Here is a 12,225-nt window from a genome sequence, read left to right as displayed (position 1 = left end):
TATGAATGGAAGCAGCTCTGCTTTGCTGAGCTTGATGCCCAGAGATGACCCACCAGGCTTACGCTGGGTGTCCGAGCCATATCTTGGGGAGCCTTGGAGTGGCATCCAAGAGCCCCTGCAGCCGTGGGAAGATCTCCATTGCCATGGGCCCCAGGAATTGTGCCCATGACACATCAGAGTACAGGACCTTGGAAATATTTCTTGGTAGTACGTGAACAAATCCTGTCACTGTGCCTTGGGCCAACTCTTACTAAGGCCTTGCATAGCCCTTTAACCCTGTGGGGAATGCCAAGGATCCCTCAGCACCTCAGGGATTCCAGCACGGAGGCAGCACTGAGGAGAGCAGGGAGTGAAATGTGCACTGAGTTTGCAGCAGGTTCATGTTGCACCATCAAGATGAGGATGGAGCAGCTGCCACCAAGCCAAGGATGATGGCAGGGATGCAGCAGAGGAGTTTAGCACAGCTTCCCGCCACTCAGCTGCCAAAGGCTGCTGGTCAGACAGCAGTGGCAGCTGTGCTGGAAGTGGTGCGGTGGAACACTGTTCTCCACCCTGCACTGGGGCTCGGCCATGGCGATGTCCTCTGCTGCCTTGAGCAGCATGGAGGAGGAAAAGGAGAGACTGGAGCACTAGCACTTCTAGAAGATCACGAATGCTCTCAGCCACTATGGCCCCAGAATGTAAGAGTTGGCACATTGAATAGAAAGAGAATTTTGCTACCAGACATTTAAAGAAGAACTGACTCCAATTCTTCTCAAACTATTCAGAACAATCGAAGAAGAGGGAATCCTCCCAAATTCTGTCTATGAAGCCAGCATCACCTTAATTCCTAAGCCGGAAAAAGATGCAGCACTGAAAGAGAATTACAGACCAATATCCATGATGAACATAGTTCAAAAATCCTCAATAAAATTCTCGCCAATAGAATGCAACAACACATCAGAAAGATCATCCACCTAGACCAAGTGGGATTTATCCCTGGTATGAAGGGATGGTTTAATGTGCGCAAGACAATCAATGTGATACACCACATTAACAGACTGCAGAAGAAAAACCATATGATTATCTCAATAGATGCCGAGAAAGCATTTGATAAAATACAACACCCGTTCATGATGTAAACTCTAAGCAAACTGGGTTTGGAAGGAACATTCCTCAATACAATCAAAGCAATCTATGAAAAACCCACAGCCAACATCCTATTGAATGGGGAAAAGTTGGAAGCATTTCCACTGAGATCTGGTACCAGACAGGGATGCCCACTCTCACCACTGCTATTCAATATAGTTCTGGAGGTTCTAGCCAGAGCTATTAGGCAAGAAAAAGAAATTAAAGGGATACAAATTGGGAAGGAAGAACTCAAACTATCCCTCTTTGCAGATGACATGATTCTTTATTTAGGGGATCCAAAGAACTCTACTAAGAGACTATTGGAACTCATAGAAGATTTTGGCAAAGTAGCAGGGTATAAAATCAATGCACAAAAATCAACAGCCTTTGTATACACAGGCAATGCCATGGCTGAGGAAGAACTTCTAAGATCAATCCCATTCACAATAGCTACAAAAACAATCAAATACCTTGGAATAAACTTAACCAAGGACGTTAAAGATCTCTACGATGAAAATTACAAAACCTTAAAGAAAGAAATAGAAGAGGATACCAAGAAATGGAAAAATCTTCCATGCTCATGGATTGGAAGAATCAACATCATCAAAATGTCCATTCTCCCAAAAGCAATTTATAGATTCAATGCAATACCAATCAAGATACCAAAGACATTCTTCTAAGATCTGGAAAAAATGGTGCTGAAATTTATAGGGAGGCACAAGAGACCTCGAATAGCTAAAGCAATCTTGTACAACAAAAACAAAGCCGGAGGCATCACAATACCAGATTTCAGGACATACTACAGGGCAGTTGTAATCAAAACAGCATGGTACTGGTACAGAAACAGATGGATAGACCAATGGAACAGAATTGAAACACCAGAAATCAACCCAAACATCTACAGCCAACTTATATTTGATCAAGGATCTAAAACTAATTCCTGGAGCAAGGACAGTCTATTCAATAAATGGTGCTGGGATAATTGGATTTCCACGTGCAGAAGCATGAGGCAAGACCCCTACCTTACACCTCACACAAAAATCCACTCAATGTGGATTAAAGACCTAAATATACGACCTGACACCATCAAGTTACTAGAGAACATTGGAGAAACCCTTCAAGATATTGGCACAGGCAAAGAATTTCTGGAAAAGACCTGGGAGGCACAGGCAGTCAAAGCCAAAATCAACTACTGGGATTGCATCAAATTGAGAAGTTTCTGTACTGCAAAAGAAACAGTCAGGAGAGTGAACAGACAACCGACAGAATGGGAAAAAATATTTGCAAACTATGCAACAGATAAAGTCTTAATAACCAGAATCTACAAAGAGATCAAGAAAGTCCACAACAACAAAACCAACAACCCACTTAAGAGATGGGCCAAGGACCTCAATAGACATTTTTCAAAAGAGGAATCCAAATGTCCAACAGGCACATGAAAAAATGTTCAAGGTCACTAGCAATCAGGGAAATGCAAATCAAAACTACAACGAGGTTTCACCTCACCCCGGTTAGAATGGCTCACATACAGAAATCTACCAACAACAGATGCTGGCGAGGATGCGGGGAAAAAGGGACACTAACCCACTGTTGGTGGGAATGCAAACTGGTCAAGCCACTATGGAAGTCAGTCTGGAGATTCCTCAGAAACCTGAAGATAACCCTACCGTTCGACCCAGCCATCCCACTCCTTGGAATTTACAAAAGGAATTTAAATTGGCAAACAAAAAAGAGGTCTGCACCCTAATGTTTATTGCAGCTCAATTCACAATAGCTAAAACCTGGAACCAACCTAAATGCCCATCAACGATAGACTGGATAAAGAAATTATGGGATATGTACTCTTTAGAATACTATACTGCAGTAAGAAACAACGAAATCCAGTCATTTGCAACAAAATGGAGGAATCTGGAACACATCATGCTGAGTGAATTAAGCCAGTCCCAAAGGGACAAATACCATATGTTCTCCCTGATCGGTGACAACTGACTGAACACCAAAAAGGAAACCTGTTGAAGTGAAATGGACACTATGGGAAATGGTGACTTGATCAGCATTGCCCTGACTGTTAATGAACAACTTAATACATTATCCCTCTTAGTAGTTTTTTTTGCCTGTTCTACTTAATATGACTGGTTTAATTCTGTAATTAATACACAGTTATTCTTAAGTGTTGAAAATTAACTGAAATGTGATCCCTGTTAAACATAAGAGTGGGAATAAGAGAGGGAAGAGATGTATAATTTGGCACATGCTCAAGCTGACTTGCCCCAAATGGTAGAGTTAGAAACATACCAGGGGACTCCAATTCAATCCCATCAAGGTGGCATGTACCAATGCATCTCACTATTCCAAGTGATCAATTTCAGTTCACAATTGATCATAATGAAAGGACTAAGAGTCAAAGGAAGCACATAAACAAGTCTAGTACCTGCTAACACTAACCGATAGAATAAATAAAGGGGAGAGTGATCCAACATGGGAAGTGAGATACTCAGCAGACTCATAGAATGGCAGATGTCCTAAATAGCACTCTGGCCTCAGAATCAGCCCTAAAGGCATTCAGATCTGGCTGAAAAGCCCATGAGAGTATTTCAGGCATGGAAAGCCAAGACACTCTGGCAAAAGATCTCTGTGAGTGAGATCCCAGTGGAAAGAACAGGTCTTCAAAGAAGGAGGTACCTTTCTCTGAAGGGAGGAGAGAACCTCCACTTTGACTATGACCTTTTCTAAACAAGATAAGAATCGGAGAACTCAGAGGGCTTCCATAGCCTTGGCAACTCATGACTGGAGCATAGGGAGATTACTGATGCCATAGACAGGAGTGTCAATTGGTAAAGTCAACAACAGGAGTCACTGTGCACTTACTCCTCATGTAGGATCTCTGTCCTTAATGTGCTGTGCATTGAGATTTAATGCTATAACGAGTACTCAAATAATATATTTCACTTTGTGTTTCTATGGGGGTGCAAACTGTTGAAATCTTTACTTAATGCATACTAAACTGATCCTCTGTAAAAAAAAAAAAAGAAATTATCAACTCCCAACTTGACTCTCACTGGGATTAAACATGACAATAGGTCTGATCTGATTTCATCATCATTTAAAAAAATCATCTATTATTTTTCACTTTATGTTTCTGTGCGGGAGCCAACTGTTGAAATCCTTACTTAATGTATACTAAGCTGATCTTCTGTATATTAAGATAATCGAAATGAATCTTGATGTGAATGAAAGGGGAGAGGGAGTGGGAAAGGGGAGGGTTGTGGGCGGGAGGGACGGTATGGGGGGGAAGCCATTGTAATCCATAAATCGTACTTTGGAAATTTATATTCATTAAATAAAAGTTTAAAAAAAAGAAAGAGAATTTTGATCACTTCCAGTTAATCAGCAGAAACTGCTTCCTCAATATCTTAACTTGGACAAGATCTCAAACTGCACTGATCCTAATCAAGACATGCTACTGACCATTGTGAACGACTTTATAAATATGTTTGGAAATAAAGGATATGAAGAATACGGAAAGAATGGAAAGATTTCGCCAGCATCTACACTTCACATGCAAGTTAAAATCCATACTGAGACACTTTGTGAGACTGTAGTGAAACTGGCGAAGCAGGATGGGATTCCTGCTGCCAGCCAATCATTATAAAAATGTTTTTTAAATTTTCCAAGATATGGGATCCTTCAAAAACAAATATTCTGGTACATGGTGCTAGACTAGAAAGATTGGTCTGGAAAAATATCTCTGCTAGGTTGTGAGTGTCAAGGAAAGGAATGGACACTTTTGTGCTTTTCTTTGAGGTTTATACTAGAAAGATGCTCTGAAATTAATAAACTTTATCCCTTGCCCTTAGTTCCCTCAAATGTTCTATGAAGAAAGTACATAATCTGCATGCATCTAGACTGTTCATCATTTTTCCAGACAAAAGTTTCAGAAAAAATCTGCAATGTCACAGCGGGTGTGCATGTGGGAGGGACAGAGGCTGACATTGAAAGCCCCTGAAACTGGCACCTGAGCCACTTCCCAAAGGCATTGAAACAAGTGTGGTATGTGGAAGACACCCAGGACTAGAGCATATTCAAATAGAGGTGTAGGCAGAGGTCCTATGAAGGAAAGATTGAACATTGCTGCAGAAACCTTCGTGTGTGCCCATTTCCCAATCTGGATACCCAGGAGAGTCATTCATCAAAATCTAGAACACTATCCAGAATATTCTGACGTCAATTATCTAAGACAGTGAAGGAAGGAGTGTGACCTCTTGATTACAGACTGCTCTGTCCTTTTGCTCTATTCAAGCCTCCCCAGGAAGGGCCATTTCCTTTGTACGCTGTAGCTGTTCAGATGTTAAACCAAGCCAGAAATACCCACGTAGACACAGAAAGAATGAGGTTAGGCCAAAGGTATGGGCACTCGGTGGCCCAATCCAGTCATTATGTAAAATTAACTATCATACTATGACCACACAGAAAATAAAAAATAAAATCAAGATTAAGGCAGGGTTTCTGCATCCATAGCCATAATCCTTGATATGCGTAGTCAGGCATGAAGAAGGGGGCTGGAAAGGGAGAAGAGGTAAAAATGGAGCCAAGAGAAGGGGTATACTAGGGGTCAGGAAAATGATGAGACTGAAAAGGCAAATGACCAAAGAGAAAAGAGTTCCTGAGGGGTGAGCAGAATGAGTAAAACTCTAGGGTGAGAGCTGTATCTGAAGCCTGAGCCCCCAAGCTTACCTCAATCCCTCCTCCCTCACCCCATGACGACCAAAAATATCACTGGGCCAACCAGGGCCCATTTCCCAAAATACAGGAAGAAGGTATCAGAGTAGACATGGGCAGCCATCTCCAAACAACTCTCACTTGCATAAAAGGTTCATCCAAAGGCAGCTCCTCAGGACCCACAGCAGTGAAATGGGGGCTCCTGCCTGTCCTCATTTCTGGGCATCTTTGGAATTCAGTTTAGTATAGTAAACCACAGCCAAGTAATGAAGGCCAACACATGTGTGTGTGTGTGTGTCTCTCTAGGGACACATACTCACCGTGGATGGCCCTGCATTTGTTGACTGATGCTTCATAGACTCATTTGTGTGATGAATAACCTCACTCATCCAGTCAAGTGATGGGTTCAGGAAGTGCATGCACCAACATCGAAACTTGGTTAACAATCTTGCAAGATTTCCAGCTTGGTAGGTCAGCATACCTGGGGCGGTTAGAGCCAACTATTGATTTCCTAGCATGAAGATCCCTCCCCTGCTTCCTCACAGGCTGAAACACTGGGGTTACAAGCTGTCCTGCATTCTCTTCACCTGTTCTTGCCACTATAATCCTGCTTATCTTGTTTGCCTAAAAGCTTTCAGGTGCTTGTAACCTAGCAGTCTTACTTTAAAACATAAATCAAGTTTTATTTCAGAATCAGGCTAAAGCCAGGAGCTCAAAACTTCTTCTGTGTCCTACAAATTGTAGCAAATACCAAGTATTTGAACCATCATCTGCTGCATCCTGGTTGCACAGCAGTGAGCTGAATTGAGAGCAGAGCAAACGGAGTGTTCACATCTCAAATATTCAAGAGAGTCAGGTCCTGGCCAGGCCATAGTTTGGAACCAGGTGGACATCTCCCACTTTTGTGGCAGGGACCCAGGTTCTTCAGCCATCACATGCTGCTGTCTGTGAGCTACATCAGCATGAAAAGCCATCTGTAGCCATAGCTGTGACTAGAGCCCAATGCCCTCAGCTACAGGGAGGTGCTTGGTGTCATGAAATTGGCTTTGAGCGCTTCCCAGAAGAGCAGACCCAGGTGGGAATTTCTGCTAAGGGAAAAGACCTATCACTTCAACCCAATTCACCTGGCTTCTGCTCAGAAGAAATACAGTGAAAAGGAATCGCGAGCCCTTCTTGCATGTCTGCCTGACCTTCCAAGCAAAGCAATGCAGAGCCTTCTTGCCAAAACTGTTAGCATAAGCTACACAGTGGAGACAAAGCCAAACATGGACAGGAGTGCACCTTAAGTGAATCATGAGTATCTGACTATGCAGTCAATACAAACCAAACTGAAAACAATGTTGCTCCCTCATGTATCTCTCCTATTAATTTGGCTTTGTTGTAAAGAACTCTCAGAGAAGCATCTTATTTCTTTGGTCAAGAGGTCCCCAACATACACAGCTGTATGGTAAAATCGCCAGTGTGAGAATATGCTTTCTCATAGGATTAATAAGGATGGGAAGCTAGAAATCCCGGGAGATATGTTAGTGCTTTTCACAACTATGACTAGCCCCTGCCTGGATCATGCAAGTCAGATCAAGGTTGTGTTGTTTATGTGACTTTGATATCCCCAAGGTTTTCCAGACCTCACACATTTCATGTAACCAGATGCATTGATAACTGTTCGTCATCATCTACCAGGCTGCGAGGGTCAACTAACTTACTTAAGTGACATTCTCATGGGCCTCCGTCAACAGTCCCTAGTTAATCACCCCATGAATCCACTTGGTGTTTGTGACTGAATGCTTAGCATCTGACATCAGCCCTTTATATTACCTGCAGCGTACAATCCATGTGTGGGAAAGTATTAATTGTGTACACGTCTCCTATCCCTTGGTTGAGAGGTATCACAAAAGTCACCCAGGAAACTATTCTACCAAAAAAAACAAAAACAAAAACAAAAACAAAAACAAACAAACAAAAAAAAAAACCAAAAACCTGATAGGGTTTAAATAGCACTGTGGTTTCAAAGTGTCCATTAAAAGTTCATGGTTTGGGCCGGCGCTGCGCTTAATAGCCTAATCCTCCGCCTGCGGCACCGGCACACCAGGATCTAGTCCCAGTTGGGGCACCGGATTCTGTCCCAGTTGCTCCTCTTCCAGTCCAGCTCTCTGCTGTGGCCCAGGAAGGCAGTGGAGGATGGCCCAGGTCCTTGGGCCCTGCACCCGCATGGGAGACCAGGAGGAAGCACCTGGCTCCTGGCTTCGGATCAGCGTGCTGTGCCAGCTGCAGTGGCCATTGGAGGGTGAACCAACAGCAAAAGGAAGAGCTTTCTCTCTGTCTCTCTCACTGTCCACTCTGCCTGTCCAAAAAAAAAAAAAAGAGTTGCCAACTTACACAACTTACACTGTCTTGAAAACAGCTGAAATGGTGGACTTACATTCTGGGAAAAAGAAAAAAAGTTCATGGTTTGGAACTTTAATTATTCAATGGGACAGTTTTTGGACATGGCGCCTAATAGGAAGTGTGTCAGTTATAGAACTGGAGCCTCGATAAATGAATTAAGGTCTTTTCCCCAAGAGGGAACTCTTGTTCTTACAGAACTAAATTTGCAAGTGTGAGCCAGGCATGACGAGCCTGCTTCACACCAGCAGAAGTCAATTCATCCAGAAGTCGTTAAAGATATTTGAGAAGCATCACCAGCAACAGCAGACACGCAACTGTTGTGTTGGTTATTTGCTCGAGTGGTACTATATTTATTTCCTGTGTGCTCTATTCAAAATTTCTCTTTTTTAAAAGATTTATTTATTTATTTGAAATTCAGAGTTACATGGGGTGGGGGGGAGAGATAGAGAGAGGTCTTCCAACCACTGGTTCACTCCCCAATTGGTCACAATGGCTAGAACTGCACTGATCCAAAGCCAGGAGCCAGAAGCTTCTTCCTGGTCTCCCACATGGGTGCAAGGGCCCAAGGACTTGGGCCATCTTCTACTGCTATCCCAGGCCATAGCAGAGAGCTGAATCAGAAGAGGAGCAGCCAGATCTTGAATTGGTGCCCTTAAGGGATGTCGGTGCTTCAGGCCAGGACATTAGCCCACTGCGTCACTGTGCCGGCCCCTCCAAAATCTCTTTACACTCTGTTGATTGAACCAGTTGTAGAAGTGTCTCATTTTAATTAAATTTGAGCTTAGAAAACTAATTTGATGACAATGCAATTTCTGTCTGCCAAGTATATTTTCATAAATTTCTTAGAAAGATAAGCTTAAATTCTCTCCTCTGTTTCAAACATAATATTCTTATTTGACTTTAATGTCAACCACTGCTATAGCAGCAGTGTCCAAATCATATTCATAAACAAGGAAAACAGAAAGATGCTGAAATGATGGGCTTGTTGTGATGTAATCTGCTTTAAAAAGCATTCTTGGCTGGCGCCATGGCTCAATAGGCTAATCCTCCGCCTGCAGCGCTGGCACACCTGGTTCTAATCCTGGTCAGAGTGCTGGATTCTGTCCCGGTTGCTCCTCTTCCAGGCCAGCTCTATACTGTGGTCCGGGAGTGCAGAGGAGGATGGCCCAAGTCCTTGGGCCCTGCACTCACATGGGAGACCAGGAGAAGCACCTGGCTCCTGGCTTTGGATCAGTGCAGCGGCCATTGGAGGGTGAACCAACAGCAAAGGAAGACCTTTCTCTCTGTCTCTCTCACTGTCCACTCTGCCTGTCCAAAAAAAAAGCATTCTTAAAATCAAGCCTATTCCTTTGTACTTTGACAAGATTATGTTAAGAATTACTACATCTATATTCTTTTCTGGATTCAAGATGGTATTCAGAGTGCATTAAAATTTATAAATCTCAGGCACAATTTTAGAGTTTGAAAGAACCTCAGGGTTTTCTATTATCAGTTCATCAGCATCTTAGGGACAAATTACAAAGCTTCAGAGAAATGGCTGTGACTTGCTCAGGGTTCCCCAGCAGTAATGGAAGCATGGCAGGGACAAGGCTAGAACAAGGTCTTGTGGGTGTTTTGGGTTTTTTTTTAATGTATTTTTTGAGAGGCAGAGAAAACAAGCTCCTGTCTGCTAATCCAATTCCTCAAATGCCAGAAATTACCAGGTCTTGGCCAGGCTGAAACTGAGAGCCAAGAACTCCATCCAGGTCTTGACTGTGGGTAGCAGGAACCTAACTACTTGACCCATGACCTGCTGCCTCTAAGGGTGCACATTAGCAGGAAGCTAGAATCTGAAGCTGTGCCTGGACTTGAACCCAGATGTTCCAATATGAAATATGGGCATCCCAACCACTGTGTTAACCAGTAGGCCTGTCCTGGACCAAGGCTTGCTAGTTCCAAACTCTGTTTGCTCCATCTCCAGTGTCTGGATTGCAGTCACAGCCTTCTATGCCATTGCTCTCTGCTCCAGTTTCTTCCTACCTCTGTAAATCCTTTATAAATGCTACCAGCCAGCTCTTCCATGTGTTTTCATCAAGGTATTCTCTGGTTGAGAAACCTAAAAGGATGGTGCAGATTTGCAGCATTACAAATTTTCTATATCAAGTCCAAGTTGGCTATTTTTTGTCCCTGGTTTTGAGTCCTTCTTTGCTAAAACAAGTTCCTTTACCTCTGTGAGCCTCAGGCTTCTCACCCACAGAGTGAAGATAATGATGCCTGCACCTTGGGGGTGATCTGAGGATGGAGTGAGGGGCTGTGTGGATGATGATGGAAAACTCACCTCATGCCTGCTTCCAATAGCACACACTGGCTCTGCTCATTTCTCTCTTGGGTTCCAGATAAATACAAATTGGAATTATTCATCTGAAACAAAACAAAAACAAAATGTCAAACATGTACCTGCAATGGCTTCTCCACCAAGGAAACACCCAGAAGGGGGAATCCAATGCTCCTACTTCCTCAGGAGCATCTGGGACATTTCCCATTTCTACATATCCAGAGATCCCTAGTATCTCTTTCAGTAGCATTCATGGTTCAGGGCATCATATGGCTCATGTGCAAATGTAAAACAGTGCTTCTTGGAATCATTTGTCATCCCTAAGTTATATGCCAACCAGCCCTGTTACAATGAATCTTTGTTGAAGAAGGCAAGCAGATAATGGTTCCTATGCTCAAATTTTGTGACATTCATACCCAGAATGTTGAGAGGAACCATCACCAGGAAAATTCAATGGCTGTCAGCTGTGTCAACTGGGGTGAGGTCTTTCACTTCCCTGCCCCTAAGTTCTCTCACATGTTCTATGAAGGGAGGGGGTGCCCTCTTGATCAGACTGTTCAGTCCTGTTGCTCTATTCAAGGTTCACCAGGAAGAGCAATTTCCTTTACAAACTCTAGCTGTTCAGATGTTAAATCTACTCAGAAATTCCCATATAGACACATCGAGAATGAGGCTGAGCCAAATGTATGGGCGGTTGGTGGTTCAGGCCAGTTATATAAAATTAATGTTCATACTATGAGCACACAGAAAATAAAACTCCAAGATTAAGGCAGGATTTTGGCATTCATAGCCATAACCCTAGATAAGCAAAGACAGGCAGGAGGAGGAAGAAGGGTTAGGAAGGGGAGAACAGGTTCACAAGGGAGCCAAGGAAAGGATTTTACTAGGGAGCAGGAAAATGATGAGGCTGGAAAGGTGAATAGCCAAAGACAAACAGTCCCATAGGGTCAAGCAGAAAGTGTAAAACTCTAGAGTGAGAGAGCAGTTTCCTAAAGCCTGAGCCCTTGTGGTTCAGGCTATCCAGCAGCTCATGTGCAAATATGACACACACCCTTTCTTGGGATCATTTTTCCTCCCAGTGTATATGCCAACTGACTCTGGTGTGATGAACTTTTGGTGAAGGAAGAAAGAAGACAATGGTTCACATTTTATAAGATGAGAAAAAAAATGTTGTGAGGATCTGACCATCTAGAGAACACCATGCCTGCCTGCCAGCTGTGTCACTTGTGGCCATGGCTTTCACCACCCTGACCTGTAGTTCCCTCAAATGTTGCATGAAGCAGGTACATGATCTGGATTCACCTTGACTGTTCATTGTTCCAGAGAAATAGTTTCAGAAGAAGCTTGTAATGACACATTGTTCTGCATGAGGAAGGGATTCGGGCTGGCCATTGGGAACCCCTGAAATTGGCACTCTAGCTACCCCCCAAAGCATTTTAAAAAAGTGTGATGTATGAAGAACCCCAGGACCAGTGCACATTCATGCATAGTGGCCATGTGTTTATTGTTAGAAGGAAAGTTGGAGAATCCAGATGACTGAGAACAAAAACAAAAGATCAAGGTAACTCTGGGAAATACCTGTTGCTCTGAAGGTGTTTCCTGAATGTAGAGAGGGAACAAAGTTTAATGCCACCATGAAAACCAACTACACCACGACCCTCCTCAGCTCCTGCTCTATTTGAGAGGATGGTGAATCG

At 43.2% G+C, this 12,225-nt stretch overlaps 1 pseudogene; it reads left to right on the top strand.

Annotated features, from left to right (window-relative positions):
• The first annotated feature begins 380 nt into the window (after positions 1 to 380).
• On the top strand, positions 381 to 4,987 carry LOC127486995 (carnosine N-methyltransferase pseudogene; annotated as a pseudogene).
• The last annotated feature ends 7,238 nt before the right edge of the window (positions 4,988 to 12,225 follow it).

This window comes from Oryctolagus cuniculus, chromosome 12 (assembly GCF_964237555.1).
Source record: "Oryctolagus cuniculus chromosome 12, mOryCun1.1, whole genome shotgun sequence".
In the NCBI taxonomy this organism is placed as follows: Eukaryota; Metazoa; Chordata; class Mammalia; order Lagomorpha; family Leporidae; genus Oryctolagus; species Oryctolagus cuniculus.
The sequence above is the reverse complement of the archived record's forward strand: the minus strand, read 5'-3'. Positions and strand labels throughout refer to the sequence as shown.